This window comes from Hoplias malabaricus, unplaced genomic scaffold, assembly GCF_029633855.1.
Source record: "Hoplias malabaricus isolate fHopMal1 unplaced genomic scaffold, fHopMal1.hap1 scaffold_105, whole genome shotgun sequence".
Lineage (NCBI taxonomy): Eukaryota > Metazoa > Chordata > Actinopteri > Characiformes > Erythrinidae > Hoplias > Hoplias malabaricus.
This window is the reverse complement of record NW_027100813.1, coordinates 105,605-128,755: the sequence shown is the minus strand read 5'-3', so window position 1 is coordinate 128,755 and position 23,151 is coordinate 105,605. Positions and strand designations below refer to the sequence as shown.

The 23,151-nt window shown below is 40.7% G+C and overlaps 40 non-coding genes and 30 pseudogenes across 40 annotated transcripts; all 70 read left to right on the top strand.

The window, feature by feature from the left end:
* The first annotated feature begins 213 nt into the window (after positions 1-213).
* LOC136681296 (5S ribosomal RNA) lies at positions 214-332 on the top strand (annotated as a pseudogene).
* Positions 333-534: 202 nt separating this feature from the next.
* LOC136681218 (5S ribosomal RNA) lies at positions 535-653 on the top strand (annotated as a pseudogene).
* Positions 654-855: 202 nt separating this feature from the next.
* On the top strand, positions 856-974 carry LOC136681151 (5S ribosomal RNA). Its single transcript, XR_010797736.1, has one exon. It is a non-coding gene; the product is annotated as a 5S ribosomal RNA (ribosomal RNA).
* A 220-nt stretch (positions 975-1,194) lies between these two features.
* Positions 1,195-1,313, top strand: LOC136681150 (5S ribosomal RNA). Its single transcript, XR_010797735.1, has one exon. It is a non-coding gene; the product is annotated as a 5S ribosomal RNA (ribosomal RNA).
* A 202-nt stretch (positions 1,314-1,515) lies between these two features.
* LOC136681149 (5S ribosomal RNA) lies at positions 1,516-1,634 on the top strand. The gene has a single exon (XR_010797734.1). It is a non-coding gene; the product is annotated as a 5S ribosomal RNA (ribosomal RNA).
* Positions 1,635-1,856: 222 nt separating this feature from the next.
* Positions 1,857-1,975, top strand: LOC136681295 (5S ribosomal RNA; annotated as a pseudogene).
* Positions 1,976-2,177: 202 nt separating this feature from the next.
* On the top strand, positions 2,178-2,296 carry LOC136681216 (5S ribosomal RNA; annotated as a pseudogene).
* A 203-nt stretch (positions 2,297-2,499) lies between these two features.
* On the top strand, positions 2,500-2,618 carry LOC136681148 (5S ribosomal RNA). The gene has a single exon (XR_010797733.1). It is a non-coding gene; the product is annotated as a 5S ribosomal RNA (ribosomal RNA).
* A 220-nt stretch (positions 2,619-2,838) lies between these two features.
* LOC136681146 (5S ribosomal RNA) lies at positions 2,839-2,957 on the top strand. The gene has a single exon (XR_010797731.1). It is a non-coding gene; the product is annotated as a 5S ribosomal RNA (ribosomal RNA).
* Positions 2,958-3,164: 207 nt separating this feature from the next.
* Positions 3,165-3,283, top strand: LOC136681390 (5S ribosomal RNA). Its single transcript, XR_010797791.1, has one exon. It is a non-coding gene; the product is annotated as a 5S ribosomal RNA (ribosomal RNA).
* Positions 3,284-3,490: 207 nt separating this feature from the next.
* LOC136681145 (5S ribosomal RNA) lies at positions 3,491-3,609 on the top strand. The gene has a single exon (XR_010797730.1). It is a non-coding gene; the product is annotated as a 5S ribosomal RNA (ribosomal RNA).
* Positions 3,610-3,811: 202 nt separating this feature from the next.
* LOC136681144 (5S ribosomal RNA) lies at positions 3,812-3,930 on the top strand. The gene has a single exon (XR_010797729.1). It is a non-coding gene; the product is annotated as a 5S ribosomal RNA (ribosomal RNA).
* Positions 3,931-4,152: 222 nt separating this feature from the next.
* Positions 4,153-4,271, top strand: LOC136681294 (5S ribosomal RNA; annotated as a pseudogene).
* A 202-nt stretch (positions 4,272-4,473) lies between these two features.
* On the top strand, positions 4,474-4,592 carry LOC136681215 (5S ribosomal RNA; annotated as a pseudogene).
* A 202-nt stretch (positions 4,593-4,794) lies between these two features.
* Positions 4,795-4,913, top strand: LOC136681143 (5S ribosomal RNA). The gene has a single exon (XR_010797728.1). It is a non-coding gene; the product is annotated as a 5S ribosomal RNA (ribosomal RNA).
* Positions 4,914-5,133: 220 nt separating this feature from the next.
* LOC136681142 (5S ribosomal RNA) lies at positions 5,134-5,252 on the top strand. Its single transcript, XR_010797727.1, has one exon. It is a non-coding gene; the product is annotated as a 5S ribosomal RNA (ribosomal RNA).
* A 202-nt stretch (positions 5,253-5,454) lies between these two features.
* Positions 5,455-5,573, top strand: LOC136681293 (5S ribosomal RNA; annotated as a pseudogene).
* A 222-nt stretch (positions 5,574-5,795) lies between these two features.
* Positions 5,796-5,914, top strand: LOC136681292 (5S ribosomal RNA; annotated as a pseudogene).
* Positions 5,915-6,134: 220 nt separating this feature from the next.
* On the top strand, positions 6,135-6,253 carry LOC136681141 (5S ribosomal RNA). The gene has a single exon (XR_010797726.1). It is a non-coding gene; the product is annotated as a 5S ribosomal RNA (ribosomal RNA).
* Positions 6,254-6,475: 222 nt separating this feature from the next.
* On the top strand, positions 6,476-6,594 carry LOC136681291 (5S ribosomal RNA; annotated as a pseudogene).
* Positions 6,595-6,796: 202 nt separating this feature from the next.
* LOC136681214 (5S ribosomal RNA) lies at positions 6,797-6,915 on the top strand (annotated as a pseudogene).
* A 202-nt stretch (positions 6,916-7,117) lies between these two features.
* LOC136681140 (5S ribosomal RNA) lies at positions 7,118-7,236 on the top strand. The gene has a single exon (XR_010797725.1). It is a non-coding gene; the product is annotated as a 5S ribosomal RNA (ribosomal RNA).
* A 220-nt stretch (positions 7,237-7,456) lies between these two features.
* On the top strand, positions 7,457-7,575 carry LOC136681139 (5S ribosomal RNA). Its single transcript, XR_010797724.1, has one exon. It is a non-coding gene; the product is annotated as a 5S ribosomal RNA (ribosomal RNA).
* Positions 7,576-7,777: 202 nt separating this feature from the next.
* LOC136681290 (5S ribosomal RNA) lies at positions 7,778-7,896 on the top strand (annotated as a pseudogene).
* A 222-nt stretch (positions 7,897-8,118) lies between these two features.
* LOC136681138 (5S ribosomal RNA) lies at positions 8,119-8,237 on the top strand. The gene has a single exon (XR_010797723.1). It is a non-coding gene; the product is annotated as a 5S ribosomal RNA (ribosomal RNA).
* A 222-nt stretch (positions 8,238-8,459) lies between these two features.
* Positions 8,460-8,578, top strand: LOC136681137 (5S ribosomal RNA). The gene has a single exon (XR_010797722.1). It is a non-coding gene; the product is annotated as a 5S ribosomal RNA (ribosomal RNA).
* A 221-nt stretch (positions 8,579-8,799) lies between these two features.
* LOC136681135 (5S ribosomal RNA) lies at positions 8,800-8,918 on the top strand. Its single transcript, XR_010797720.1, has one exon. It is a non-coding gene; the product is annotated as a 5S ribosomal RNA (ribosomal RNA).
* Positions 8,919-9,120: 202 nt separating this feature from the next.
* Positions 9,121-9,239, top strand: LOC136681134 (5S ribosomal RNA). The gene has a single exon (XR_010797719.1). It is a non-coding gene; the product is annotated as a 5S ribosomal RNA (ribosomal RNA).
* Positions 9,240-9,461: 222 nt separating this feature from the next.
* LOC136681289 (5S ribosomal RNA) lies at positions 9,462-9,580 on the top strand (annotated as a pseudogene).
* Positions 9,581-9,782: 202 nt separating this feature from the next.
* LOC136681133 (5S ribosomal RNA) lies at positions 9,783-9,901 on the top strand. The gene has a single exon (XR_010797718.1). It is a non-coding gene; the product is annotated as a 5S ribosomal RNA (ribosomal RNA).
* A 222-nt stretch (positions 9,902-10,123) lies between these two features.
* On the top strand, positions 10,124-10,242 carry LOC136681132 (5S ribosomal RNA). The gene has a single exon (XR_010797717.1). It is a non-coding gene; the product is annotated as a 5S ribosomal RNA (ribosomal RNA).
* A 222-nt stretch (positions 10,243-10,464) lies between these two features.
* LOC136681374 (5S ribosomal RNA) lies at positions 10,465-10,573 on the top strand (annotated as a pseudogene).
* A 202-nt stretch (positions 10,574-10,775) lies between these two features.
* On the top strand, positions 10,776-10,894 carry LOC136681131 (5S ribosomal RNA). The gene has a single exon (XR_010797716.1). It is a non-coding gene; the product is annotated as a 5S ribosomal RNA (ribosomal RNA).
* A 222-nt stretch (positions 10,895-11,116) lies between these two features.
* Positions 11,117-11,235, top strand: LOC136681288 (5S ribosomal RNA; annotated as a pseudogene).
* Positions 11,236-11,437: 202 nt separating this feature from the next.
* LOC136681130 (5S ribosomal RNA) lies at positions 11,438-11,556 on the top strand. Its single transcript, XR_010797715.1, has one exon. It is a non-coding gene; the product is annotated as a 5S ribosomal RNA (ribosomal RNA).
* A 222-nt stretch (positions 11,557-11,778) lies between these two features.
* LOC136681129 (5S ribosomal RNA) lies at positions 11,779-11,897 on the top strand. The gene has a single exon (XR_010797714.1). It is a non-coding gene; the product is annotated as a 5S ribosomal RNA (ribosomal RNA).
* Positions 11,898-12,118: 221 nt separating this feature from the next.
* LOC136681128 (5S ribosomal RNA) lies at positions 12,119-12,237 on the top strand. Its single transcript, XR_010797713.1, has one exon. It is a non-coding gene; the product is annotated as a 5S ribosomal RNA (ribosomal RNA).
* A 202-nt stretch (positions 12,238-12,439) lies between these two features.
* On the top strand, positions 12,440-12,558 carry LOC136681127 (5S ribosomal RNA). Its single transcript, XR_010797712.1, has one exon. It is a non-coding gene; the product is annotated as a 5S ribosomal RNA (ribosomal RNA).
* A 222-nt stretch (positions 12,559-12,780) lies between these two features.
* On the top strand, positions 12,781-12,899 carry LOC136681284 (5S ribosomal RNA; annotated as a pseudogene).
* Positions 12,900-13,101: 202 nt separating this feature from the next.
* LOC136681126 (5S ribosomal RNA) lies at positions 13,102-13,220 on the top strand. Its single transcript, XR_010797711.1, has one exon. It is a non-coding gene; the product is annotated as a 5S ribosomal RNA (ribosomal RNA).
* A 223-nt stretch (positions 13,221-13,443) lies between these two features.
* On the top strand, positions 13,444-13,562 carry LOC136681124 (5S ribosomal RNA). Its single transcript, XR_010797709.1, has one exon. It is a non-coding gene; the product is annotated as a 5S ribosomal RNA (ribosomal RNA).
* Positions 13,563-13,784: 222 nt separating this feature from the next.
* Positions 13,785-13,893, top strand: LOC136681373 (5S ribosomal RNA; annotated as a pseudogene).
* Positions 13,894-14,095: 202 nt separating this feature from the next.
* On the top strand, positions 14,096-14,214 carry LOC136681283 (5S ribosomal RNA; annotated as a pseudogene).
* Positions 14,215-14,416: 202 nt separating this feature from the next.
* LOC136681123 (5S ribosomal RNA) lies at positions 14,417-14,535 on the top strand. The gene has a single exon (XR_010797708.1). It is a non-coding gene; the product is annotated as a 5S ribosomal RNA (ribosomal RNA).
* Positions 14,536-14,757: 222 nt separating this feature from the next.
* On the top strand, positions 14,758-14,876 carry LOC136681122 (5S ribosomal RNA). Its single transcript, XR_010797707.1, has one exon. It is a non-coding gene; the product is annotated as a 5S ribosomal RNA (ribosomal RNA).
* Positions 14,877-15,098: 222 nt separating this feature from the next.
* On the top strand, positions 15,099-15,207 carry LOC136681372 (5S ribosomal RNA; annotated as a pseudogene).
* Positions 15,208-15,409: 202 nt separating this feature from the next.
* Positions 15,410-15,528, top strand: LOC136681282 (5S ribosomal RNA; annotated as a pseudogene).
* Positions 15,529-15,730: 202 nt separating this feature from the next.
* Positions 15,731-15,849, top strand: LOC136681121 (5S ribosomal RNA). Its single transcript, XR_010797706.1, has one exon. It is a non-coding gene; the product is annotated as a 5S ribosomal RNA (ribosomal RNA).
* A 222-nt stretch (positions 15,850-16,071) lies between these two features.
* Positions 16,072-16,190, top strand: LOC136681120 (5S ribosomal RNA). The gene has a single exon (XR_010797705.1). It is a non-coding gene; the product is annotated as a 5S ribosomal RNA (ribosomal RNA).
* A 222-nt stretch (positions 16,191-16,412) lies between these two features.
* Positions 16,413-16,521, top strand: LOC136681370 (5S ribosomal RNA; annotated as a pseudogene).
* Positions 16,522-16,723: 202 nt separating this feature from the next.
* LOC136681281 (5S ribosomal RNA) lies at positions 16,724-16,842 on the top strand (annotated as a pseudogene).
* Positions 16,843-17,044: 202 nt separating this feature from the next.
* LOC136681119 (5S ribosomal RNA) lies at positions 17,045-17,163 on the top strand. Its single transcript, XR_010797704.1, has one exon. It is a non-coding gene; the product is annotated as a 5S ribosomal RNA (ribosomal RNA).
* Positions 17,164-17,385: 222 nt separating this feature from the next.
* Positions 17,386-17,504, top strand: LOC136681118 (5S ribosomal RNA). Its single transcript, XR_010797703.1, has one exon. It is a non-coding gene; the product is annotated as a 5S ribosomal RNA (ribosomal RNA).
* A 221-nt stretch (positions 17,505-17,725) lies between these two features.
* LOC136681369 (5S ribosomal RNA) lies at positions 17,726-17,834 on the top strand (annotated as a pseudogene).
* A 202-nt stretch (positions 17,835-18,036) lies between these two features.
* LOC136681280 (5S ribosomal RNA) lies at positions 18,037-18,155 on the top strand (annotated as a pseudogene).
* Positions 18,156-18,357: 202 nt separating this feature from the next.
* Positions 18,358-18,476, top strand: LOC136681117 (5S ribosomal RNA). Its single transcript, XR_010797702.1, has one exon. It is a non-coding gene; the product is annotated as a 5S ribosomal RNA (ribosomal RNA).
* A 222-nt stretch (positions 18,477-18,698) lies between these two features.
* LOC136681279 (5S ribosomal RNA) lies at positions 18,699-18,817 on the top strand (annotated as a pseudogene).
* Positions 18,818-19,019: 202 nt separating this feature from the next.
* Positions 19,020-19,138, top strand: LOC136681116 (5S ribosomal RNA). The gene has a single exon (XR_010797701.1). It is a non-coding gene; the product is annotated as a 5S ribosomal RNA (ribosomal RNA).
* A 222-nt stretch (positions 19,139-19,360) lies between these two features.
* Positions 19,361-19,479, top strand: LOC136681115 (5S ribosomal RNA). The gene has a single exon (XR_010797700.1). It is a non-coding gene; the product is annotated as a 5S ribosomal RNA (ribosomal RNA).
* Positions 19,480-19,701: 222 nt separating this feature from the next.
* On the top strand, positions 19,702-19,810 carry LOC136681367 (5S ribosomal RNA; annotated as a pseudogene).
* A 202-nt stretch (positions 19,811-20,012) lies between these two features.
* LOC136681278 (5S ribosomal RNA) lies at positions 20,013-20,131 on the top strand (annotated as a pseudogene).
* Positions 20,132-20,333: 202 nt separating this feature from the next.
* LOC136681113 (5S ribosomal RNA) lies at positions 20,334-20,452 on the top strand. The gene has a single exon (XR_010797698.1). It is a non-coding gene; the product is annotated as a 5S ribosomal RNA (ribosomal RNA).
* Positions 20,453-20,674: 222 nt separating this feature from the next.
* Positions 20,675-20,793, top strand: LOC136681112 (5S ribosomal RNA). Its single transcript, XR_010797697.1, has one exon. It is a non-coding gene; the product is annotated as a 5S ribosomal RNA (ribosomal RNA).
* Positions 20,794-21,015: 222 nt separating this feature from the next.
* On the top strand, positions 21,016-21,124 carry LOC136681366 (5S ribosomal RNA; annotated as a pseudogene).
* Positions 21,125-21,326: 202 nt separating this feature from the next.
* On the top strand, positions 21,327-21,445 carry LOC136681111 (5S ribosomal RNA). The gene has a single exon (XR_010797696.1). It is a non-coding gene; the product is annotated as a 5S ribosomal RNA (ribosomal RNA).
* Positions 21,446-21,667: 222 nt separating this feature from the next.
* Positions 21,668-21,786, top strand: LOC136681277 (5S ribosomal RNA; annotated as a pseudogene).
* A 220-nt stretch (positions 21,787-22,006) lies between these two features.
* On the top strand, positions 22,007-22,125 carry LOC136681184 (5S ribosomal RNA). Its single transcript, XR_010797767.1, has one exon. It is a non-coding gene; the product is annotated as a 5S ribosomal RNA (ribosomal RNA).
* Positions 22,126-22,347: 222 nt separating this feature from the next.
* Positions 22,348-22,456, top strand: LOC136681365 (5S ribosomal RNA; annotated as a pseudogene).
* A 202-nt stretch (positions 22,457-22,658) lies between these two features.
* Positions 22,659-22,777, top strand: LOC136681110 (5S ribosomal RNA). Its single transcript, XR_010797695.1, has one exon. It is a non-coding gene; the product is annotated as a 5S ribosomal RNA (ribosomal RNA).
* A 222-nt stretch (positions 22,778-22,999) lies between these two features.
* LOC136681276 (5S ribosomal RNA) lies at positions 23,000-23,118 on the top strand (annotated as a pseudogene).
* The last annotated feature ends 33 nt before the right edge of the window (positions 23,119-23,151 follow it).

Below are 23,151 nucleotides of genomic sequence, written 5' to 3'. Positions count from 1 at the left end.
AAGCTTCTATTATAAAGGCAGTAACCACAGTCATTTAAACACAAGAGAAGAAGAAAACTTAAGAAAAAAAAAACAACAACAAAAAAAAACGAACTGGAAAGCCAATCATTTTTATTTGAGGTGTCAGGTGGTCTACCGTTTACAGGCAGCTCTAAAACAAGTATTACTCTTAGAAGAGTATATAGAAATAGTCTTCTACAGCCAGCAGTGATCGCTTACGGCCATACCACTCCTTGAAAGCCCGATCTCGTCTGATCTCGGAAGCGAAGAAGAGTTGGGCCTCGTTAGTACTTGGATGGGAGACTGCCTGGGAATACTAGGTGCTGTAAGCTTTTTAGCTTAAGCTTCTATTATAAAGGCAGTAACCACAGTCATTTAAACACAAGAGAAGAAGAAACTTAAAAAAAAAACGAACTGGAAAGCCAATCATTTTTATTTGAGGTGTCAGGTGGTCTACCGTTTACAGGCAGCTCTAAAACAAGTATTACTCTTAGAAGAGTATATAGAAATAGTCTTCTACAGCCCGCAGTGATCGCTTACGGCCATACCACTCCTTGAAAGCCCGATCTCGTCTGATCTCGGAAGCGAAGAAGAGTTGGGCCTAGTTAGTACTTGGATGGGAGACTGCCTGGGAATACTAGGTTCTGTAAGCTTTTTAGCTTAAGCTTCTATTATAAAGGCAGTAACCACAGTCATTTAAACACAAGAGAAGAAGAAACTTAAAAAAAAAACGAACTGGAAAGCCAATCATTTTCATTTGAGGTGTCAGGTGGTCTACCGTTTACAGGCAGCTCTAAAACAAGTATTACTCTTAGAAGAGTATATAGAAATAGTCTTCTACAGCCCGCAGTGATCGCTTACGGCCATACCACTCCTTGAAAGCCCGATCTCGTCTGATCTCGGAAGCGAAGAAGAGTTGGGCCTAGTTAGTACTTGGATGGGAGACTGCCTGGGAATACTAGGTGCTGTAAGCTCTTTAGCTTAAGCTTCTATTATAAAGGCAGTAACCACAGTCATGTAAACACAAGAGAAGAAGAAAACTTAAGAAAAAAAAAACAACAGCAAAAAAACGAACTGGAAAGCCAATCATTTTCATTTGAGGTGTCAGGTGGTCTACCGTTTACAGGCAGCTCTAAAACAAGTATTACTCTTAGAAGAGTATTTAGAAATAGTCTTCTACAGCCCGCAGTGATTGCTTACGGCCATACCACTCCTTGAAAGCCCGATCTCGTCTGATCTCGGAAGCGAAGAAGAGTTGGGCCTAGTTAGTACTTGGATGGGAGACTGCCTGGGAATACTAGGTGCTGTAAGCTTTTTAGCTTAAGCTTCTATTATAAAGGCAGTAACCACAGTCATTTAAACACAAGAGAAGAAGAAACTTAAAAAAAAAACGAACTGGAAAGCCAATCATTTTTATTTGAGGTGTCAGGTGGTCTACCGTTTACAGGAAGCTCTAAAACAAGTATTACTCTTAGAAGAGTATATAGAAATAGTCTTCTACAGCCAGCAGTGATCGCTTACGGCCATACCACTCCTTGAAAGCCCGATCTCGTCTGATCTCGGAAGCGAAGAAGAGTTGGGCCTAGTTAGTACTTGGATGGGAGACTGCCTGGGAATACTAGGTGCTGTAAGCTTTTTAGCTTAAGCTTCTATTATAAAGGCAGTAACCACAGTCATTTAAACACAAGAGAAGAAGAAAACTTAAGAAAAAAAAAACAACAACAAAAAAAAACGAACTGGAAAGCCAATCATTTTTATTTGAGGTGTCAGGTGGTCTACCGTTTACAGGCAGCTCTAAAACAAGTATTACTCTTAGAAGAGTATATAGAAATAGTCTTCTACAGCCAGCAGTGATCGCTTACGGCCATACCACTCCTTGAAAGCCCGATCTCGTCTGATCTCGGAAGCGAAGAAGAGTTGGGCCTCGTTAGTACTTGGATGGGAGACTGCCTGGGAATACTAGGTGCTGTAAGCTTTTTAGCTTAAGCTTCTATTATAAAGGCAGTAACCACAGTCATTTAAACACAAGAGAAGAAGAAACTTAAAAAAAAAACGAACTGGAAAGCCAATCATTTTTATTTGAGGTGTCAGGTGGTCTACCGTTTACAGGCAGCTCTAAAACAAGTATTACTCTTAGAAGAGTATATAGAAATAGTCTTCTACAGCCCGCAGTGATCGCTTACGGCCATACCACTCCTTGAAAGCCCGATCTCGTCTGATCTCGGAAGCGAAGAAGAGTTGGGCCTAGTTAGTACTTGGATGGGAGACTGCCTGGGAATACTAGGTTCTGTAAGCTTTTTAGCTTAAGCTTCTATTATAAAGGCAGTAACCACAGTCATTTAAACACAAGAGAAGAAGAAACTTAAAAAAAAAAACGAACTGGAAAGCCAATCATTTTCATTTGAGGTGTCAGGTGGTCTACCGTTTACAGGCAGCTCTAAAACAAGTATTACTCTTAGAAGAGTATATAGAAATAGTCTTCTACAGCCCGCAGTGATCGCTTACGGCCATACCACTCCTTGAAAGCCCGATCTCGTCTGATCTCGGAAGCGAAGAAGAGTTGGGCCTAGTTAGTACTTGGATGGGAGACTGCCTGGGAATACTAGGTGCTGTAAGCTCTTTAGCTTAAGCTTCTATTATAAAGGCAGTAACCACAGTCATGTAAACACAAGAGAAGAAGAAAACTTAAGAAAAAAAAAACAACAGCAAAAAAACGAACTGGAAAGCCAATCATTTTCATTTGAGGTGTCAGGTGGTCTACCGTTTACAGGCAGCTCTAAAACAAGTATTACTCTTAGAAGAGTATTTAGAAATAGTCTTCTACAGCCCGCAGTGATTGCTTACGGCCATACCACTCCTTGAAAGCCCGATCTCGTCTGATCTCGGAAGCGAAGAAGAGTTGGGCCTAGTTAGTACTTGGATGGGAGACTGCCTGGGAATACTAGGTGCTGTAAGCTTTTTAGCTTAAGCTTCTATTATAAAGACAGTAACCACAGTCATTTAAACACAAGAGAAGAAGAAAACTACAAAAAAAAAAAAACGAACTGGAAAGCCAATCATTTTCATTTGAGGTGTCAGGTGGTCTACCGTTTACAGGCAGCTCTAAAACAAGTATTACTCTTAGAAGAGTATATAGAAATAGTCTTCTACAGCCAGCAGTGATCGCTTACGGCCATACCACTCCTTGAAAGCCCGATCCCGTCTGATCTCGGAAGCGAAGAAGAGTTGGGCCTAGTTAGTACTTGGATGGGAGACTGCCTGGGAATACTAGGTGCTGTAAGCTTTTTAGCTTAAGCTTCTATTATAAAGACAGTAACCACAGTCATTTAAACACAAGAGAAGAAGAAAACTACAAAAAAAAAAAAACGAACTGGAAAGCCAATCATTTTCATTTGAGGTGTCAGGTGGTCTACCGTTTACAGGCAGCTCTAAAACAAGTATTACTCTTAGAAGAGTATTTAGAAATAGTCTTCTACAGCCCGCAGTGATTGCTTACGGCCATACCACTCCTTGAAAGCCCGATCTCGTCTGATCTCGGAAGCGAAGAAGAGTTGGGCCTAGTTAGTACTTGGATGGGAGACTGCCTGGGAATACTAGGTGCTGTAAGCTTTTTAGCTTAAGCTTCTATTATAAAGGCAGTAACCACAGTCATTTAAACACAAGAGAAGAAGAAACTTAAAAAAAAAACGAACTGGAAAGCCAATCATTTTTATTTGAGGTGTCAGGTGGTCTACCGTTTACAGGCAGCTCTAAAACAAGTATTACTCTTAGAAGAGTATATAGAAATAGTCTTCTACAGCCCGCAGTGATCGCTTACGGCCATACCACTCCTTGAAAGCCCGATCTCGTCTGATCTCGGAAGCGAAGAAGAGTTGGGCCTAGTTAGTACTTGGATGGGAGACTGCCTGGGAATACTAGGTGCTGTAAGCTTTTTAGCTTAAGCTTCTATTATAAAGGCAGTAACCACAGTCATTTAAACACAAGAGAAGAAGAAAACTTAAGAAAAAAAAAACAACAACAAAAAAAAACGAACTGGAAAGCCAATCATTTTTATTTGAGGTGTCAGGTGGTCTACCGTTTACAGGCAGCTCTAAAACAAGTATTACTCTTAGAAGAGTATATAGAAATAGTCTTCTACAGCCAGCAGTGATCGCTTACGGCCATACCACTCCTTGAAAGCCCGATCTCGTCTGATCTCGGAAGCGAAGAAGAGTTGGGCCTCGTTAGTACTTGGATGGGAGACTGCCTGGGAATACTAGGTGCTGTAAGCTTTTTAGCTTAAGCTTCTATTATAAAGGCAGTAACCACAGTCATTTAAACACAAGAGAAGAAGAAACTTAAAAAAAAAACGAACTGGAAAGCCAATCATTTTTATTTGAGGTGTCAGGTGGTCTACCGTTTACAGGCAGCTCTAAAACAAGTATTACTCTTAGAAGAGTATATAGAAATAGTCTTCTACAGCCCGCAGTGATCGCTTACGGCCATACCACTCCTTGAAAGCCCGATCTCGTCTGATCTCGGAAGCGAAGAAGAGTTGGGCCTAGTTAGTACTTGGATGGGAGACTGCCTGGGAATACTAGGTTCTGTAAGCTTTTTAGCTTAAGCTTCTATTATAAAGGCAGTAACCACAGTCATTTAAACACAAGAGAAGAAGAAACTTAAAAAAAAAACGAACTGGAAAGCCAATCATTTTCATTTGAGGTGTCAGGTGGTCTACCGTTTACAGGCAGCTCTAAAACAAGTATTACTCTTAGAAGAGTATATAGAAATAGTCTTCTACAGCCCGCAGTGATCGCTTACGGCCATACCACTCCTTGAAAGCCCGATCTCGTCTGATCTCGGAAGCGAAGAAGAGTTGGGCCTAGTTAGTACTTGGATGGGAGACTGCCTGGGAATACTAGGTGCTGTAAGCTCTTTAGCTTAAGCTTCTATTATAAAGGCAGTAACCACAGTCATGTAAACACAAGAGAAGAAGAAAACTTAAGAAAAAAAAAACAACAGCAAAAAAACGAACTGGAAAGCCAATCATTTTCATTTGAGGTGTCAGGTGGTCTACCGTTTACAGGCAGCTCTAAAACAAGTATTACTCTTAGAAGAGTATTTAGAAATAGTCTTCTACAGCCCGCAGTGATTGCTTACGGCCATACCACTCCTTGAAAGCCCGATCTCGTCTGATCTCGGAAGCGAAGAAGAGTTGGGCCTAGTTAGTACTTGGATGGGAGACTGCCTGGGAATACTAGGTGCTGTAAGCTTTTTAGCTTAAGCTTCTATTATAAAGGCAGTAACCACAGTCATTTAAACACAAGAGAAGAAGAAACTTAAAAAAAAAACGAACTGGAAAGCCAATCATTTTTATTTGAGGTGTCAGGTGGTCTACCGTTTACAGGCAGCTCTAAAACAAGTATTACTCTTAGAAGAGTATATAGAAATAGTCTTCTACAGCCAGCAGTGATCGCTTACGGCCATACCACTCCTTGAAAGCCCGATCTCGTCTGATCTCGGAAGCGAAGAAGAGTTGGGCCTCGTTAGTACTTGGATGGGAGACTGCCTGGGAATACTAGGTGCTGTAAGCTTTTTAGCTTAAGCTTCTATTATAAAGGCAGTAACCACAGTCATTTAAACACAAGAGAAGAAGAAAACTTAAGAAAAAAAAAACAACAACAAAAAAAAACGAACTGGAAAGCCAATCATTTTTATTTGAGGTGTCAGGTGGTCTACCGTTTACAGGCAGCTCTAAAACAAGTATTACTCTTAGAAGAGTATATAGAAATAGTCTTCTACAGCCCGCAGTGATCGCTTACGGCCATACCACTCCTTGAAAGCCCGATCTCGTCTGATCTCGGAAGCGAAGAAGAGTTGGGCCTCGTTAGTACTTGGATGGGAGACTGCCTGGGAATACTAGGTGCTGTAAGCTCTTTAGCTTAAGCTTCTATTATAAAGGCAGTAACCACAGTCATGTAAACACAAGAGAAGAAGAAAACTTAAGAAAAAAAAAACAACAGCAAAAAAACGAACTGGAAAGCCAATCATTTTCATTTGAGGTGTCAGGTGGTCTACCGTTTACAGGAAGCTCTAAAACAAGTATTACTCTTAGAAGAGTATATAGAAATAGTCTTCTACAGCCAGCAGTGATCGCTTACGGCCATACCACTCCTTGAAAGCCCGATCTCGTCTGATCTCGGAAGCGAAGAAGAGTTGGGCCTAGTTAGTACTTGGATGGGAGACTGCCTGGGAATACTAGGTGCTGTAAGCTTTTTAGCTTAAGCTTCTATTATAAAGGCAGTAACCACAGTCATTTAAACACAAGAGAAGAAGAAAACTTAAGAAAAAAAAAACAACAACAAAAAAAAACGAACTGGAAAGCCAATCATTTTTATTTGAGGTGTCAGGTGGTCTACCGTTTACAGGCAGCTCTAAAACAAGTATTACTCTTAGAAGAGTATATAGAAATAGTCTTCTACAGCCAGCAGTGATCGCTTACGGCCATACCACTCCTTGAAAGCCCGATCTCGTCTGATCTCGGAAGCGAAGAAGAGTTGGGCCTCGTTAGTACTTGGATGGGAGACTGCCTGGGAATACTAGGTGCTGTAAGCTTTTTAGCTTAAGCTTCTATTATAAAGGCAGTAACCACAGTCATTTAAACACAAGAGAAGAAGAAACTTAAAAAAAAAACGAACTGGAAAGCCAATCATTTTTATTTGAGGTGTCAGGTGGTCTACCGTTTACAGGCAGCTCTAAAACAAGTATTACTCTTAGAAGAGTATATAGAAATAGTCTTCTACAGCCCGCAGTGATCGCTTACGGCCATACCACTCCTTGAAAGCCCGATCTCGTCTGATCTCGGAAGCGAAGAAGAGTTGGGCCTAGTTAGTACTTGGATGGGAGACTGCCTGGGAATACTAGGTTCTGTAAGCTTTTTAGCTTAAGCTTCTATTATAAAGGCAGTAACCACAGTCATTTAAACACAAGAGAAGAAGAAACTTAAAAAAAAAACGAACTGGAAAGCCAATCATTTTCATTTGAGGTGTCAGGTGGTCTACCGTTTACAGGCAGCTCTAAAACAAGTATTACTCTTAGAAGAGTATATAGAAATAGTCTTCTACAGCCCGCAGTGATCGCTTACGGCCATACCACTCCTTGAAAGCCCGATCTCGTCTGATCTCGGAAGCGAAGAAGAGTTGGGCCTAGTTAGTACTTGGATGGGAGACTGCCTGGGAATACTAGGTGCTGTAAGCTCTTTAGCTTAAGCTTCTATTATAAAGGCAGTAACCACAGTCATGTAAACACAAGAGAAGAAGAAAACTTAAGAAAAAAAAAACAACAGCAAAAAAACGAACTGGAAAGCCAATCATTTTCATTTGAGGTGTCAGGTGGTCTACCGTTTACAGGCAGCTCTAAAACAAGTATTACTCTTAGAAGAGTATTTAGAAATAGTCTTCTACAGCCCGCAGTGATTGCTTACGGCCATACCACTCCTTGAAAGCCCGATCTCGTCTGATCTCGGAAGCGAAGAAGAGTTGGGCCTAGTTAGTACTTGGATGGGAGACTGCCTGGGAATACTAGGTGCTGTAAGCTTTTTAGCTTAAGCTTCTATTATAAAGGCAGTAACCACAGTCATTTAAACACAAGAGAAGAAGAAACTTAAAAAAAAAACGAACTGGAAAGCCAATCATTTTTATTTGAGGTGTCAGGTGGTCTACCGTTTACAGGCAGCTCTAAAACAAGTATTACTCTTAGAAGAGTATATAGAAATAGTCTTCTACAGCCAGCAGTGATCGCTTACGGCCATACCACTCCTTGAAAGCCCGATCTCGTCTGATCTCGGAAGCGAAGAAGAGTTGGGCCTCGTTAGTACTTGGATGGGAGACTGCCTGGGAATACTAGGTGCTGTAAGCTTTTTAGCTTAAGCTTCTATTATAAAGGCAGTAACCACAGTCATTTAAACACAAGAGAAGAAGAAAACTTAAGAAAAAAAAAACAACAACAAAAAAAAACGAACTGGAAAGCCAATCATTTTTATTTGAGGTGTCAGGTGGTCTACCGTTTACAGGCAGCTCTAAAACAAGTATTACTCTTAGAAGAGTATATAGAAATAGTCTTCTACAGCCCGCAGTGATCGCTTACGGCCATACCACTCCTTGAAAGCCCGATCTCGTCTGATCTCGGAAGCGAAGAAGAGTTGGGCCTAGTTAGTACTTGGATGGGAGACTGCCTGGGAATACTAGGTGCTGTAAGCTTTTTAGCTTAAGCTTCTATTATAAAGGCAGTAACCACAGTCATGTAAACACAAGAGAAGAAGAAAACTTAAGAAAAAAAAAACAACAACAAAAAAAAACGAACTGGAAAGCCAATCATTTTCATTTGAGGTGTCAGGTGGTCTACCGTTTACAGGCAGCTCTAAAACAAGTATTACTCTTAGAAGAGTATTTAGAAATAGTCTTCTACAGCCCGCAGTGATTGCTTACGGCCATACCACTCCTTGAAAGCCCGATCTCGTCTGATCTCGGAAGCGAAGAAGAGTTGGGCCTAGTTAGTACTTGGATGGGAGACTGCCTGGGAATACTAGGTGCTGTAAGCTTTTTAGCTTAAGCTTCTATTATAAAGGCAGTAACCACAGTCATTTAAACACAAGAGAAGAAGAAAACTAAAAAAAAAAAACTACAAAAAAAAAAAAACGAACTGGAAAGCCAATCATTTTCATTTGAGGTGTCAGGTGGTCTACCGTTTACAGGCAGCTCTAAAACAAGTATTACTCTTAGAAGAGTATTTAGAAATAGTCTTCTACAGCCCGCAGTGATTGCTTACGGCCATACCACTCCTTGAAAGCCCGATCTCGTCTGATCTCGGAAGCGAAGAAGAGTTGGGCCTAGTTAGTACTTGGATGGGAGACTGCCTGGGAATACTAGGTGCTGTAAGCTTTTTAGCTTAAGCTTCTATTATAAAGGCAGTAACCACAGTCATTTAAACACAAGAGAAGAAGAAACTTAAAAAAAAAACGAACTGGAAAGCCAATCATTTTTATTTGAGGTGTCAGGTGGTCTACCGTTTACAGGAAGCTCTAAAACAAGTATTACTCTTAGAAGAGTATATAGAAATAGTCTTCTACAGCCAGCAGTGATCGCTTACGGCCATACCACTCCTTGAAAGCCCGATCTCGTCTGATCTCGGAAGCGAAGAAGAGTTGGGCCTAGTTAGTACTTGGATGGGAGACTGCCTGGGAATACTAGGTGCTGTAAGCTTTTTAGCTTAAGCTTCTATTATAAAGGCAGTAACCACAGTCATTTAAACACAAGAGAAGAAGAAAACTTAAGAAAAAAAAAACAACAACAAAAAAAAACGAACTGGAAAGCCAATCATTTTTATTTGAGGTGTCAGGTGGTCTACCGTTTACAGGCAGCTCTAAAACAAGTATTACTCTTAGAAGAGTATATAGAAATAGTCTTCTACAGCCAGCAGTGATCGCTTACGGCCATACCACTCCTTGAAAGCCCGATCTCGTCTGATCTCGGAAGCGAAGAAGAGTTGGGCCTCGTTAGTACTTGGATGGGAGACTGCCTGGGAATACTAGGTGCTGTAAGCTTTTTAGCTTAAGCTTCTATTATAAAGGCAGTAACCACAGTCATTTAAACACAAGAGAAGAAGAAACTTAAAAAAAAAACGAACTGGAAAGCCAATCATTTTTATTTGAGGTGTCAGGTGGTCTACCGTTTACAGGCAGCTCTAAAACAAGTATTACTCTTAGAAGAGTATATAGAAATAGTCTTCTACAGCCCGCAGTGATCGCTTACGGCCATACCACTCCTTGAAAGCCCGATCTCGTCTGATCTCGGAAGCGAAGAAGAGTTGGGCCTAGTTAGTACTTGGATGGGAGACTGCCTGGGAATACTAGGTGCTGTAAGCTTTTTAGCTTAAGCTTCTATTATAAAGGCAGTAACCACAGTCATGTAAACACAAGAGAAGAAGAAAACTTAAGAAAAAAAAAACAACAACAAAAAAAAACGAACTGGAAAGCCAATCATTTTCATTTGAGGTGTCAGGTGGTCTACCGTTTACAGGCAGCTCTAAAACAAGTATTACTCTTAGAAGAGTATTTAGAAATAGTCTTCTACAGCCCGCAGTGATTGCTTACGGCCATACCACTCCTTGAAAGCCCGATCTCGTCTGATCTCGGAAGCGAAGAAGAGTTGGGCCTAGTTAGTACTTGGATGGGAGACTGCCTGGGAATACTAGGTGCTGTAAGCTTTTTAGCTTAAGCTTCTATTATAAAGGCAGTAACCACAGTCATTTAAACACAAGAGAAGAAGAAAACTAAAAAAAAAAAACTACAAAAAAAAAAAAAACGAACTGGAAAGCCAATCATTTTCATTTGAGGTGTCAGGTGGTCTACCGTTTACAGGCAGCTCTAAAACAAGTATTACTCTTAGAAGAGTATTTAGAAATAGTCTTCTACAGCCCGCAGGGATTGCTTACGGCCATACCACTCCTTGAAAGCCTGATCTCGGAAGCGAAGAAGAGTTGGGCCTAGTTAGTACTTGGATGGGAGACTGCCTGGGAATACTAGGTGCTGTAAGCTTTTTAGCTTAAGCTTCTATTATAAAGGCAGTAACCACAGTCATTTAAACACAAGAGAAGAAGAAACTTAAAAAAAAAACGAACTGGAAAGCCAATCATTTTCATTTGAGGTGTCAGGTGGTCTACCGTTTACAGGAAGCTCTAAAACAAGTATTACTCTTAGAAGAGTATATAGAAATAGTCTTCTACAGCCAGCAGTGATCGCTTACGGCCATACCACTCCTTGAAAGCCCGATCTCGTCTGATCTCGGAAGCGAAGAAGAGTTGGGCCTAGTTAGTACTTGGATGGGAGACTGCCTGGGAATACTAGGTGCTGTAAGCTTTTTAGCTTAAGCTTCTATTATAAAGGCAGTAACCACAGTCATTTAAACACAAGAGAAGAAGAAAACTTAAGAAAAAAAAAACAACAACAAAAAAAAACGAACTGGAAAGCCAATCATTTTTATTTGAGGTGTCAGGTGGTCTACCGTTTACAGGCAGCTCTAAAACAAGTATTACTCTTAGAAGAGTATATAGAAATAGTCTTCTACAGCCAGCAGTGATCGCTTACGGCCATACCACTCCTTGAAAGCCCGATCTCGTCTGATCTCGGAAGCGAAGAAGAGTTGGGCCTCGTTAGTACTTGGATGGGAGACTGCCTGGGAATACTAGGTGCTGTAAGCTTTTTAGCTTAAGCTTCTATTATAAAGGCAGTAACCACAGTCATTTAAACACAAGAGAAGAAGAAACTTAAAAAAAAAACGAACTGGAAAGCCAATCATTTTTATTTGAGGTGTCAGGTGGTCTACCGTTTACAGGCAGCTCTAAAACAAGTATTACTCTTAGAAGAGTATATAGAAATAGTCTTCTACAGCCCGCAGTGATCGCTTACGGCCATACCACTCCTTGAAAGCCCGATCTCGTCTGATCTCGGAAGCGAAGAAGAGTTGGGCCTAGTTAGTACTTGGATGGGAGACTGCCTGGGAATACTAGGTGCTGTAAGCTTTTTAGCTTAAGCTTCTATTATAAAGGCAGTAACCACAGTCATGTAAACACAAGAGAAGAAGAAAACTTAAGAAAAAAAAAACAACAACAAAAAAAAACGAACTGGAAAGCCAATCATTTTCATTTGAGGTGTCAGGTGGTCTACCGTTTACAGGCAGCTCTAAAACAAGTATTACTCTTAGAAGAGTATTTAGAAATAGTCTTCTACAGCCCGCAGTGATTGCTTACGGCCATACCACTCCTTGAAAGCCCGATCTCGTCTGATCTCGGAAGCGAAGAAGAGTTGGGCCTAGTTAGTACTTGGATGGGAGACTGCCTGGGAATACTAGGTGCTGTAAGCTTTTTAGCTTAAGCTTCTATTATAAAGGCAGTAACCACAGTCATTTAAACACAAGAGAAGAAGAAAACTAAAAAAAAAAAACTACAAAAAAAAAAAAACGAACTGGAAAGCCAATCATTTTCATTTGAGGTGTCAGGTGGTCTACCGTTTACAGGCAGCTCTAAAACAAGTATTACTCTTAGAAGAGTATTTAGAAATAGTCTTCTACAGCCCGCAGTGATTGCTTACGGCCATACCACTCCTTGAAAGCCCGATCTCGTCTGATCTCGGAAGCGAAGAAGAGTTGGGCCTAGTTAGTACTTGGATGGGAGACTGCCTGGGAATACTAGGTGCTGTAAGCTTTTTAGCTTAAGCTTCTATTATAAAGGCAGTAACCACAGTCATTTAAACACAAGAGAAGAAGAAACTTAAAAAAAAAACGAACTGGAAAGCCAATCATTTTTATTTGAGGTGTCAGGTGGTCTACCGTTTACAGGAAGCTCTAAAACAAGTATTACTCTTAGAAGAGTATATAGAAATAGTCTTCTACAGCCAGCAGTGATCGCTTACGGCCATACCACTCCTTGAAAGCCCGATCTCGTCTGATCTCGGAAGCGAAGAAGAGTTGGGCCTAGTTAGTACTTGGATGGGAGACTGCCTGGGAATACTAGGTGCTGTAAGCTTTTTAGCTTAAGCTTCTATTATAAAGGCAGTAACCACAGTCATTTAAACACAAGAGAAGAAGAAAACTTAAGAAAAAAAAAACAACAACAAAAAAAAACGAACTGGAAAGCCAATCATTTTTATTTGAGGTGTCAGGTGGTCTACCGTTTACAGGCAGCTCTAAAACAAGTATTACTCTTAGAAGAGTATATAGAAATAGTCTTCTACAGCCAGCAGTGATCGCTTACGGCCATACCACTCCTTGAAAGCCCGATCTCGTCTGATCTCGGAAGCGAAGAAGAGTTGGGCCTCGTTAGTACTTGGATGGGAGACTGCCTGGGAATACTAGGTGCTGTAAGCTTTTTAGCTTAAGCTTCTATTATAAAGGCAGTAACCACAGTCATTTAAACACAAGAGAAGAAGAAACTTAAAAAAAAAACGAACTGGAAAGCCAATCATTTTTATTTGAGGTGTCAGGTGGTCTACCGTTTACAGGCAGCTCTAAAACAAGTATTACTCTTAGAAGAGTATATAGAAATAGTCTTCTACAGCCCGCAGTGATCGCTTACGGCCATACCACTCCTTGAAAGCCCGATCTCGTCTGATCTCGGAAGCGAAGAAGAGTTGGGCCTAGTTAGTACTTGGATGGGAGACTGCCTGGGAATACTAGGTGCTGTAAGCTTTTTAGCTTAAGCTTCTATTATAAAGGCAGTAACCACAGTCATGTAAACACAAGAGAAGAAGAAAACTTAAGAAAAAAAAAACAACAACAAAAAAAAAACGAACTGGAAAGCCAATCATTTTCATTTGAGGTGTCAGGTGGTCTACCGTTTACAGGCAGCTCTAAAACAAGTATTACTCTTAGAAGAGTATTTAGAAATAGTCTTCTACAGCCCGCAGTGATTGCTTACGGCCATACCACTCCTTGAAAGCCCGATCTCGTCTGATCTCGGAAGCGAAGAAGAGTTGGGCCTAGTTAGTACTTGGATGGGAGACTGCCTGGGAATACTAGGTGCTGTAAGCTTTTTAGCTTAAGCTTCTATTATAAAGGCAGTAACCACAGTCATTTAAACACAAGAGAAGAAGAAAACTAAAAAAAAAAAACTACAAAAAAAAAAAAAACGAACTGGAAAGCCAATCATTTTCATTTGAGGTGTCAGGTGGTCTACCGTTTACAGGCAGCTCTAAAACAAGTATTACTCTTAGAAGAGTATTTAGAAATAGTCTTCTACAGCCCGCAGTGATTGCTTACGGCCATACCACTCCTTGAAAGCCTGATCTCGGAAGCGAAGAAGAGTTGGGCCTAGTTAGTACTTGGATGGGAGACTGCCTGGGAATACTAGGTGCTGTAAGCTTTTTAGCTTAAGCTTCTATTATAAAGGCAGTAACCACAGTCATTTAAACACAAGAGAAGAAGAAACTTAAAAAAAAAACGAACTGGAAAGCCAATCATTTTTATTTGAGGTGTCAGGTGGTCTACCGTTTACAGGCAGCTCTAAAACAAGTATTACTCTTAGAAGAGTATATAGAAATAGTCTTCTACAGCCAGCAGTGATCGCTTACGGCCATACCACTCCTTGAAAGCCCGATCTCGTCTGATCTCGGAAGCGAAGAAGAGTTGGGCCTCGTTAGTACTTGGATGGGAGACTGCCTGGGAATACTAGGTGCTGTAAGCTTTTTAGCTTAAGCTTCTATTATAAAGGCAGTAACCACAGTCATTTAAACACAAGAGAAGAAGAAACTTAAAAAAAAAACGAACTGGAAAGCCAATCATTTTTATTTGAGGTGTCAGGTGGTCTACCGTTTACAGGCAGCTCTAAAACAAGTATTACTCTTAGAAGAGTATATAGAAATAGTCTTCTACAGCCCGCAGTGATCGCTTACGGCCATACCACTCCTTGAAAGCCCGATCTCGTCTGATCTCGGAAGCGAAGAAGAGTTGGGCCTAGTTAGTACTTGGATGGGAGACTGCCTGGGAATACTAGGTGCTGTAAGCTTTTTAGCTTAAGCTTCTATTATAAAGGCAGTAACCACAGTCATGTAAACACAAGAGAAGAAGAAAACTTAAGAAAAAAAAAACAACAACAAAAAAAAACGAACTGGAAAGCCAATCATTTTCATTTGAGGTGTCAGGTGGTCTACCGTTTACAGGCAGCTCTAAAACAAGTATTACTCTTAGAAGAGTATTTAGAAATAGTCTTCTACAGCCCGCAGTGATTGCTTACGGCCATACCACTCCTTGAAAGCCCGATCTCGTCTGATCTCGGAAGCGAAGAAGAGTTGGGCCTAGTTAGTACTTGGATGGGAGACTGCCTGGGAATACTAGGTGCTGTAAGCTTTTTAGCTTAAGCTTCTATTATAAAGGCAGTAACCACAGTCATTTAAACACAAGAGAAGAAGAAAACTAAAAAAAAAAAACTACAAAAAAAAAAAAAACGAACTGGAAAGCCAATCATTTTCATTTGAGGTGTCAGGTGGTCTACCGTTTACAGGCAGCTCTAAAACAAGTATTACTCTTAGAAGAGTATTTAGAAATAGTCTTCTACAGCCCGCAGTGATTGCTTACGGCCATACCACTCCTTGAAAGCCTGATCTCGGAAGCGAAGAAGAGTTGGGCCTAGTTAGTACTTGGATGGGAGACTGCCTGGGAATACTAGGTGCTGTAAGCTTTTTAGCTTAAGCTTCTATTATAAAGGCAGTAACCACAGTCATTTAAACACAAGAGAAGAAGAAACTTAAAAAAAAAACGAACTGGAAAGCCAATCATTTTTATTTGAGGTGTCAGGTGGTCTACCGTTTACAGGCAGCTCTAAAACAAGTATTACTCTTAGAAGAGTATATAGAAATAGTCTTCTACAGCCAGCAGTGATCGCTTACGGCCATACCACTCCTTGAAAGCCCGATCTCGTCTGATCTCGGAAGCGAAGAAGAGTTGGGCCTCGTTAGTACTTGGATGGGAGACTGCCTGGGAATACTAGGTGCTGTAAGCTTTTTAGCTTAAGCTTCTATTATAAAGGCAGTAACCACAGTCATTTAAACACAAGAGAAGAAGAAACTTAAATAAAAAACGAACTGGAAAGCCAATCATTTTTATTTGAGGTGTCAGGTGGTCTACCGTTTACAGGCAGCTCTAAAACAAGTATTACTCTTAGAAGAGTATATAGAAATAGTCTTCTACAGCCCGCAGTGATCGCTTACGGCCATACCACTCCTTGAAAGCCCGATCTCGTCTGATCTCGGAAGCGAAGAAGAGTTGGGCCTAGTTAGTACTTGGATGGGAGACTGCCTGGGAATACTAGGTGCTGTAAGCTTTTTAGCTTAAGCTTCTATTATAAAGGCAGTAACCACAGTCATGTAAACACAAGAGAAGAAGAAAACTTAAGAAAAAAAAAACAACAACAAAAAAAAACGAACTGGAAAGCCAATCATTTTCATTTGAGGTGTCAGGTGGTCTACCGTTTACAGGCAGCTCTAAAACAAGTATTACTCTTAGAAGAGTATTTAGAAATAGTCTTCTACAGCCCGCAGTGATTGCTTACGGCCATACCACTCCTTGAAAGCCCGATCTCGTCTGATCTCGGAAGCGAAGAAGAGTTGGGCCTAGTTAGTACTTGGATGGGAGACTGCCTGGGAATACTAGGTGCTGTAAGCTTTTTAGCTTAAGCTTCTATTATAAAGGCAGTAACCACAGTCATTTAAACACAAGAGAAGAAGAAAACTAAAAAAAAAAAACTACAAAAAAAAAAAAAACGAACTGGAAAGCCAATCATTTTCATTTGAGGTGTCAGGTGGTCTACCGTTTACAGGCAGCTCTAAAACAAGTATTACTCTTAGAAGAGTATTTAGAAATAGTCTTCTACAGCCCGCAGTGATTGCTTACGGCCATACCACTCCTTGAAAGCCTGATCTCGGAAGCGAAGAAGAGTTGGGCCTAGTTAGTACTTGGATGGGAGACTGCCTGGGAATACTAGGTGCTGTAAGCTTTTTAGCTTAAGCTTCTATTATAAAGGCAGTAACCACAGTCATTTAAACACAAGAGAAGAAGAAACTTAAAAAAAAAACGAACTGGAAAGCCAATCATTTTTATTTGAGGTGTCAGGTGGTCTACCGTTTACAGGCAGCTCTAAAACAAGTATTACTCTTAGAAGAGTATATAGAAATAGTCTTCTACAGCCAGCAGTGATCGCTTACGGCCATACCACTCCTTGAAAGCCCGATCTCGTCTGATCTCGGAAGCGAAGAAGAGTTGGGCCTCGTTAGTACTTGGATGGGAGACTGCCTGGGAATACTAGGTGCTGTAAGCTTTTTAGCTTAAGCTTCTATTATAAAGGCAGTAACCACAGTCATTTAAACACAAGAGAAGAAGAAACTTAAAAAAAAAACGAACTGGAAAGCCAATCATTTTTATTTGAGGTGTCAGGTGGTCTACCGTTTACAGGCAGCTCTAAAACAAGTATTACTCTTAGAAGAGTATATAGAAATAGTCTTCTACAGCCCGCAGTGATCGCTTACGGCCATACCACTCCTTGAAAGCCCGATCTCGTCTGATCTCGGAAGCGAAGAAGAGTTGGGCCTAGTTAGTACTTGGATGGGAGACTGCCTGGGAATACTAGGTGCTGTAAGCTTTTTAGCTTAAGCTTCTATTATAAAGGCAGTAACCACAGTCATGTAAACACAAGAGAAGAAGAAAACTTAAGAAAAAAAAAACAACAACAAAAAAAAACGAACTGGAAAGCCAATCATTTTCATTTGAGGTGTCAGGTGGTCTACCGTTTACAGGCAGCTCTAAAACAAGTATTACTCTTAGAAGAGTATTTAGAAATAGTCTTCTACAGCCCGCAGTGATTGCTTACGGCCATACCACTCCTTGAAAGCCCGATCTCGTCTGATCTCGGAAGCGAAGAAGAGTTGGGCCTAGTTAGTACTTGGATGGGAGACTGCCTGGGAATACTAGGTGCTGTAAGCTTTTTAGCTTAAGCTTCTATTATAAAGGCAGTAACCACAGTCATTTAAACACAAGAGAAGAAGAAAACTAAAAAAAAAAACTACAAAAAAAAAAAAAACGAACTGGAAAGCCAATCATTTTCATTTGAGGTGTCAGGTGGTCTACCGTTTACAGGCAGCTCTAAAACAAGTATTACTCTTAGAAGAGTATTTAGAAATAGTCTTCTACAGCCCGCAGTGATTGCTTACGGCCATACCACTCCTTGAAAGCCTGATCTCGGAAGCGAAGAAGAGTTGGGCCTAGTTAGTACTTGGATGGGAGACTGCCTGGGAATACTAGGTGCTGTAAGCTTTTTAGCTTAAGCTTCTATTATAAAGGCAGTAACCACAGTCATTTAAACACAAGAGAAGAAGAAACTTAAAAAAAAAACGAACTGGAAAGCCAATCATTTTTATTTGAGGTGTCAGGTGGTCTACCGTTTACAGGCAGCTCTAAAACAAGTATTACTCTTAGAAGAGTATATAGAAATAGTCTTCTACAGCCAGCAGTGATCGCTTACGGCCATACCACTCCTTGAAAGCCCGATCTCGTCTGATCTCGGAAGCGAAGAAGAGTTGGGCCTCGTTAGTACTTGGATGGGAGACTGCCTGGGAATACTAGGTGCTGTAAGCTTTTTAGCTTAAGCTTCTATTATAAAGGCAGTAACCACAGTCATTTAAACACAAGAGAAGAAGAAACTTAAATAAAAAACGAACTGGAAAGCCAATCATTTTTATTTGAGGTGTCAGGTGGTCTACCGTTTACAGGCAGCTCTAAAACAAGTATTACTCTTAGAAGAGTATATAGAAATAGTCTTCTACAGCCAGCAGTGATCGCTTACGGCCATACCACTCCTTGAAAGCCCGATCTCGTCTGATCTCGGAAGCGAAGAAGAGTTGGGCCTAGTTAGTACTTGGATGGGAGACTGCCTGGGAATACTAGGTGCTGTAAGCTTTTTAGCTTAAGCTTCTATTATAAAGGCAGTAACCACAGTCATTTAAACACAAGAGAAGAAGAAAACTTAAGAAAAAAAAAACAACAACAAAAAAAAACGAACTGGAAAGCCAATCATTTTTATTTGAGGTGTCAGGTGGTCTACCGTTTACAGGCAGCTCTAAAACAAGTATTACTCTTAGAAGAGTATATAGAAATAGTCTTCTACAGCCAGCAGTGATCGCTTACGGCCATACCACTCCTTGAAAGCCCGATCTCGTCTGATCTCGGAAGCGAAGAAGAGTTGGGCCTCGTTAGTACTTGGATGGGAGACTGCCTGGGAATACTAGGTGCTGTAAGCTTTTTAGCTTAAGCTTCTATTATAAAGGCAGTAACCACAGTCATTTAAACACAAGAGAAGAAGAAACTTAAAAAAAAAACGAACTGGAAAGCCAATCATTTTTATTTGAGGTGTCAGGTGGTCTACCGTTTACAGGCAGCTCTAAAACAAGTATTACTCTTAGAAGAGTATATAGAAATAGTCTTCTACAGCCCGCAGTGATCGCTTACGGCCATACCACTCCTTGAAAGCCCGATCTCGTCTGATCTCGGAAGCGAAGAAGAGTTGGGCCTAGTTAGTACTTGGATGGGAGACTGCCTGGGAATACTAGGTGCTGTAAGCTTTTTAGCTTAAGCTTCTATTATAAAGGCAGTAACCACAGTCATGTAAACACAAGAGAAGAAGAAAACTTAAGAAAAAAAAAACAACAACAAAAAAAAACGAACTGGAAAGCCAATCATTTTCATTTGAGGTGTCAGGTGGTCTACCGTTTACAGGCAGCTCTAAAACAAGTATTACTCTTAGAAGAGTATTTAGAAATAGTCTTCTACAGCCCGCAGTGATTGCTTACGGCCATACCACTCCTTGAAAGCCCGATCTCGTCTGATCTCGGAAGCGAAGAAGAGTTGGGCCTAGTTAGTACTTGGATGGGAGACTGCCTGGGAATACTAGGTGCTGTAAGCTTTTTAGCTTAAGCTTCTATTATAAAGGCAGTAACCACAGTCATTTAAACACAAGAGAAGAAGAAAACTAAAAAAAAAAAACTACAAAAAAAAAAAAAACGAACTGGAAAGCCAATCATTTTCATTTGAGGTGTCAGGTGGTCTACCGTTTACAGGCAGCTCTAAAACAAGTATTACTCTTAGAAGAGTATTTAGAAATAGTCTTCTACAGCCCGCAGTGATTGCTTACGGCCATACCACTCCTTGAAAGCCTGATCTCGGAAGCGAAGAAGAGTTGGGCCTAGTTAGTACTTGGATGGGAGACTGCCTGGGAATACTAGGTGCTGTAAGCTTTTTAGCTTAAGCTTCTATTATAAAGGCAGTAACCACAGTCATTTAAACACAAGAGAAGAAGAAACTTAAAAAAAAAACGAACTGGAAAGCCAATCATTTTTATTTGAGGTGTCAGGTGGTCTACCGTTTACAGGCAGCTCTAAAACAAGTATTACTCTTAGAAGAGTATATAGAAATAGTCTTCTACAGCCAGCAGTGATCGCTTACGGCCATACCACTCCTTGAAAGCCCGATCTCGTCTGATCTCGGAAGCGAAGAAGAGTTGGGCCTCGTTAGTACTTGGATGGGAGACTGCCTGGGAATACTAGGTGCTGTAAGCTTTTTAGCTTAAGCTTCTATTATAAAGGCAGTAACCACAGTCATTTAAACACAAGAGAAGAAGAAACTTAAATAAAAAACGAACTGGAAAGCCAATCATTTTTATTTGAGGTGTCAGGTGGTCTACCGTTTACAGGCAGCTCTAAAACAAGTATTACTCTTAGAAGAGTATATAGAAATAGTCTTCTACAGCCCGCAGTGATCGCTTACGGCCATACCACTCCTTGAAAGCCCGATCTCGTCTGATCTCGGAAGCGAAGAAGAGTTGGGCCTAGTTAGTACTTGGATGGGAGACTGCCTGGGAATACTAGGTGCTGTAAGCTTTTTAGCTTAAGCTTCTATTATAAAGGCAGTAACCACAGTCATGTAAACACAAGAGAAGAAGAAAACTTAAGAAAAAAAAAACAACAACAAAAAAAAACGAACTGGAAAGCCAATCATTTTCATTTGAGGTGTCAGGTGGTCTACCGTTTACAGGCAGCTCTAAAACAAGTATTACTCTTAGAAGAGTATTTAGAAATAGTCTTCTACAGCCCGCAGTGATTGCTTACGGCCATACCACTCCTTGAAAGCCCGATCTCGTCTGATCTCGGAAGCGAAGAAGAGTTGGGCCTAGTTAGTACTTGGATGGGAGACTGCCTGGGAATACTAGGTGCTGTAAGCTTTTTAGCTTAAGCTTCTATTATAAAGGCAGTAACCACAGTCATTTAAACACAAGAGAAGAAGAAAACTAAAAAAAAAAAACTACAAAAAAAAAAAAAACGAACTGGAAAGCCAATCATTTTCATTTGAGGTGTCAGGTGGTCTACCGTTTACAGGCAGCTCTAAAACAAGTATTACTCTTAGAAGAGTATTTAGAAATAGTCTTCTACAGCCCGCAGTGATTGCTTACGGCCATACCACTCCTTGAAAGCCTGATCTCGGAAGCGAAGAAGAGTTGGGCCTAGTTAGTACTTGGATGGGAGACTGCCTGGGAATACTAGGTGCTGTAAGCTTTTTAGCTTAAGCTTCTATTATAAAGGCAGTAACCACAGTCATTTAAACACAAGAGAAGAAGAAACTTAAAAAAAAAACGAACTGGAAAGCCAATCATTTTTATTTGAGGTGTCAGGTGGTCTACCGTTTACAGGAAGCTCTAAAACAAGTATTACTCTTAGAAGAGTATATAGAAATAGTCTTCTACAGCCAGCAGTGATCGCTTACGGCCATACCACTCCTTGAAAGCCCGATCTCGTCTGATCTCGGAAGCGAAGAAGAGTTGGGCCTAGTTAGTACTTGGATGGGAGACTGCCTGGGAATACTAGGTGCTGTAAGCTTTTTAGCTTAAGCTTCTATTATAAAGGCAGTAACCACAGTCATTTAAACACAAGAGAAGAAGAAAACTTAAGAAAAAAAAAACAACAACAAAAAAAAACGAACTGGAAAGCCAATCATTTTTATTTGAGGTGTCAGGTGGTCTACCGTTTACAGGCAGCTCTAAAACAAGTATTACTCTTAGAAGAGTATATAGAAATAGTCTTCTACAGCCAGCAGTGATCGCTTACGGCCATACCACTCCTTGAAAGCCCGATCTCGTCTGATCTCGGAAGCGAAGAAGAGTTGGGCCTCGTTAGTACTTGGATGGGAGACTGCCTGGGAATACTAGGTGCTGTAAGCTCTTTAGCTTAAGCTTCTATTATAAAGGCAGTAACCACAGTCATGTAAACACAAGAGAAGAAGAAAACTTAAGAAAAAAAAAACAACAGCAAAAAAACGAACTGGAAAGCCAATCATTTTCATTTGAGGTGTCAGGTGGTCTACCGTTTACAGGCAGCTCTAAAACAAGTATTACTCTTAGAAGAGTATTTAGAAATAGTCTTCTACAGCCCGCAGTGATTGCTTACGGCCATACCACTCCTTGAAAGCCCGATCTCGTATGATCTCGGAAGCGAAGAAGAGTTGGGCCTAGTTAGTACTTGGATGGGAGACTGCCTGGGAATACTAGGTGCTGTAAGCTTTTTAGCTTAAGCTTCTATTATAAAGGCAGTAACCACAGTCATTTAAACACAAGAGAAGAAGAAAACTAAAAAAAAAAAACTACAAAAAAAAAAAAAACGAACTGGAAAGCCAATCATTTTCATTTGAGGTGTCAGGTGGTCTACCGTTTACAGGCAGCTCTAAAACAAGTATTACTCTTAGAAGAGTATTTAGAAATAGTCTTCTACAGCCCGCAGTGATTGCTTACGGCCATACCACTCCTTGAAAGCCTGATCTCGGAAGCGAAGAAGAGTTGGGCCTAGTTAGTACTTGGATGGGAGACTGCCTGGGAATACTAGGTGCTGTAAGCTTTTTAGCTTAAGCTTCTATTATAAAGGCAGTAACCACAGTCATTTAAACACAAGAGAAGAAGAAACTTAAAAAAAAAACGAACTGGAAAGCCAATCATTTTTATTTGAGGTGTCAGGTGGTCTACCGTTTACAGGAAGCTCTAAAACAAGTATTACTCTTAGAAGAGTATATAGAAATAGTCTTCTACAGCCAGCAGTGATCGCTTACGGCCATACCACTCCTTGAAAGCCCGATCTCGTCTGATCTCGGAAGCGAAGAAGAGTTGGGCCTAGTTAGTACTTGGATGGGAGACTGCCTGGGAATACTAGGTGCTGTAAGCTTTTTAGCTTAAGCTTCTATTATAAAGGCAGTAACCACAGTCATTTAAACACAAGAGAAGAAGAAAACTTAAGAAAAAAAAAACAACAACAAAAAAAAACGAACTGGAAAGCCAATCATTTTTATTTGAGGTGTCAGGTGGTCTACCGTTTACAGGCAGCTCTAAAACAAGTATTACTCTTAGAAGAGTATATAGAAATAGTCTTCTACAGCCAGCAGTGATCGCTTACGGCCATACCACTCCTTGAAAGCCCGATCTCGTCTGATCTCGGAAGCGAAGAAGAGTTGGGCCTCGTTAGTACTTGGATGGGAGACTGCCTGGGAATACTAGGTGCTGTAAGCTCTTTAGCTTAAGCTTCTATTATAAAGGCAGTAA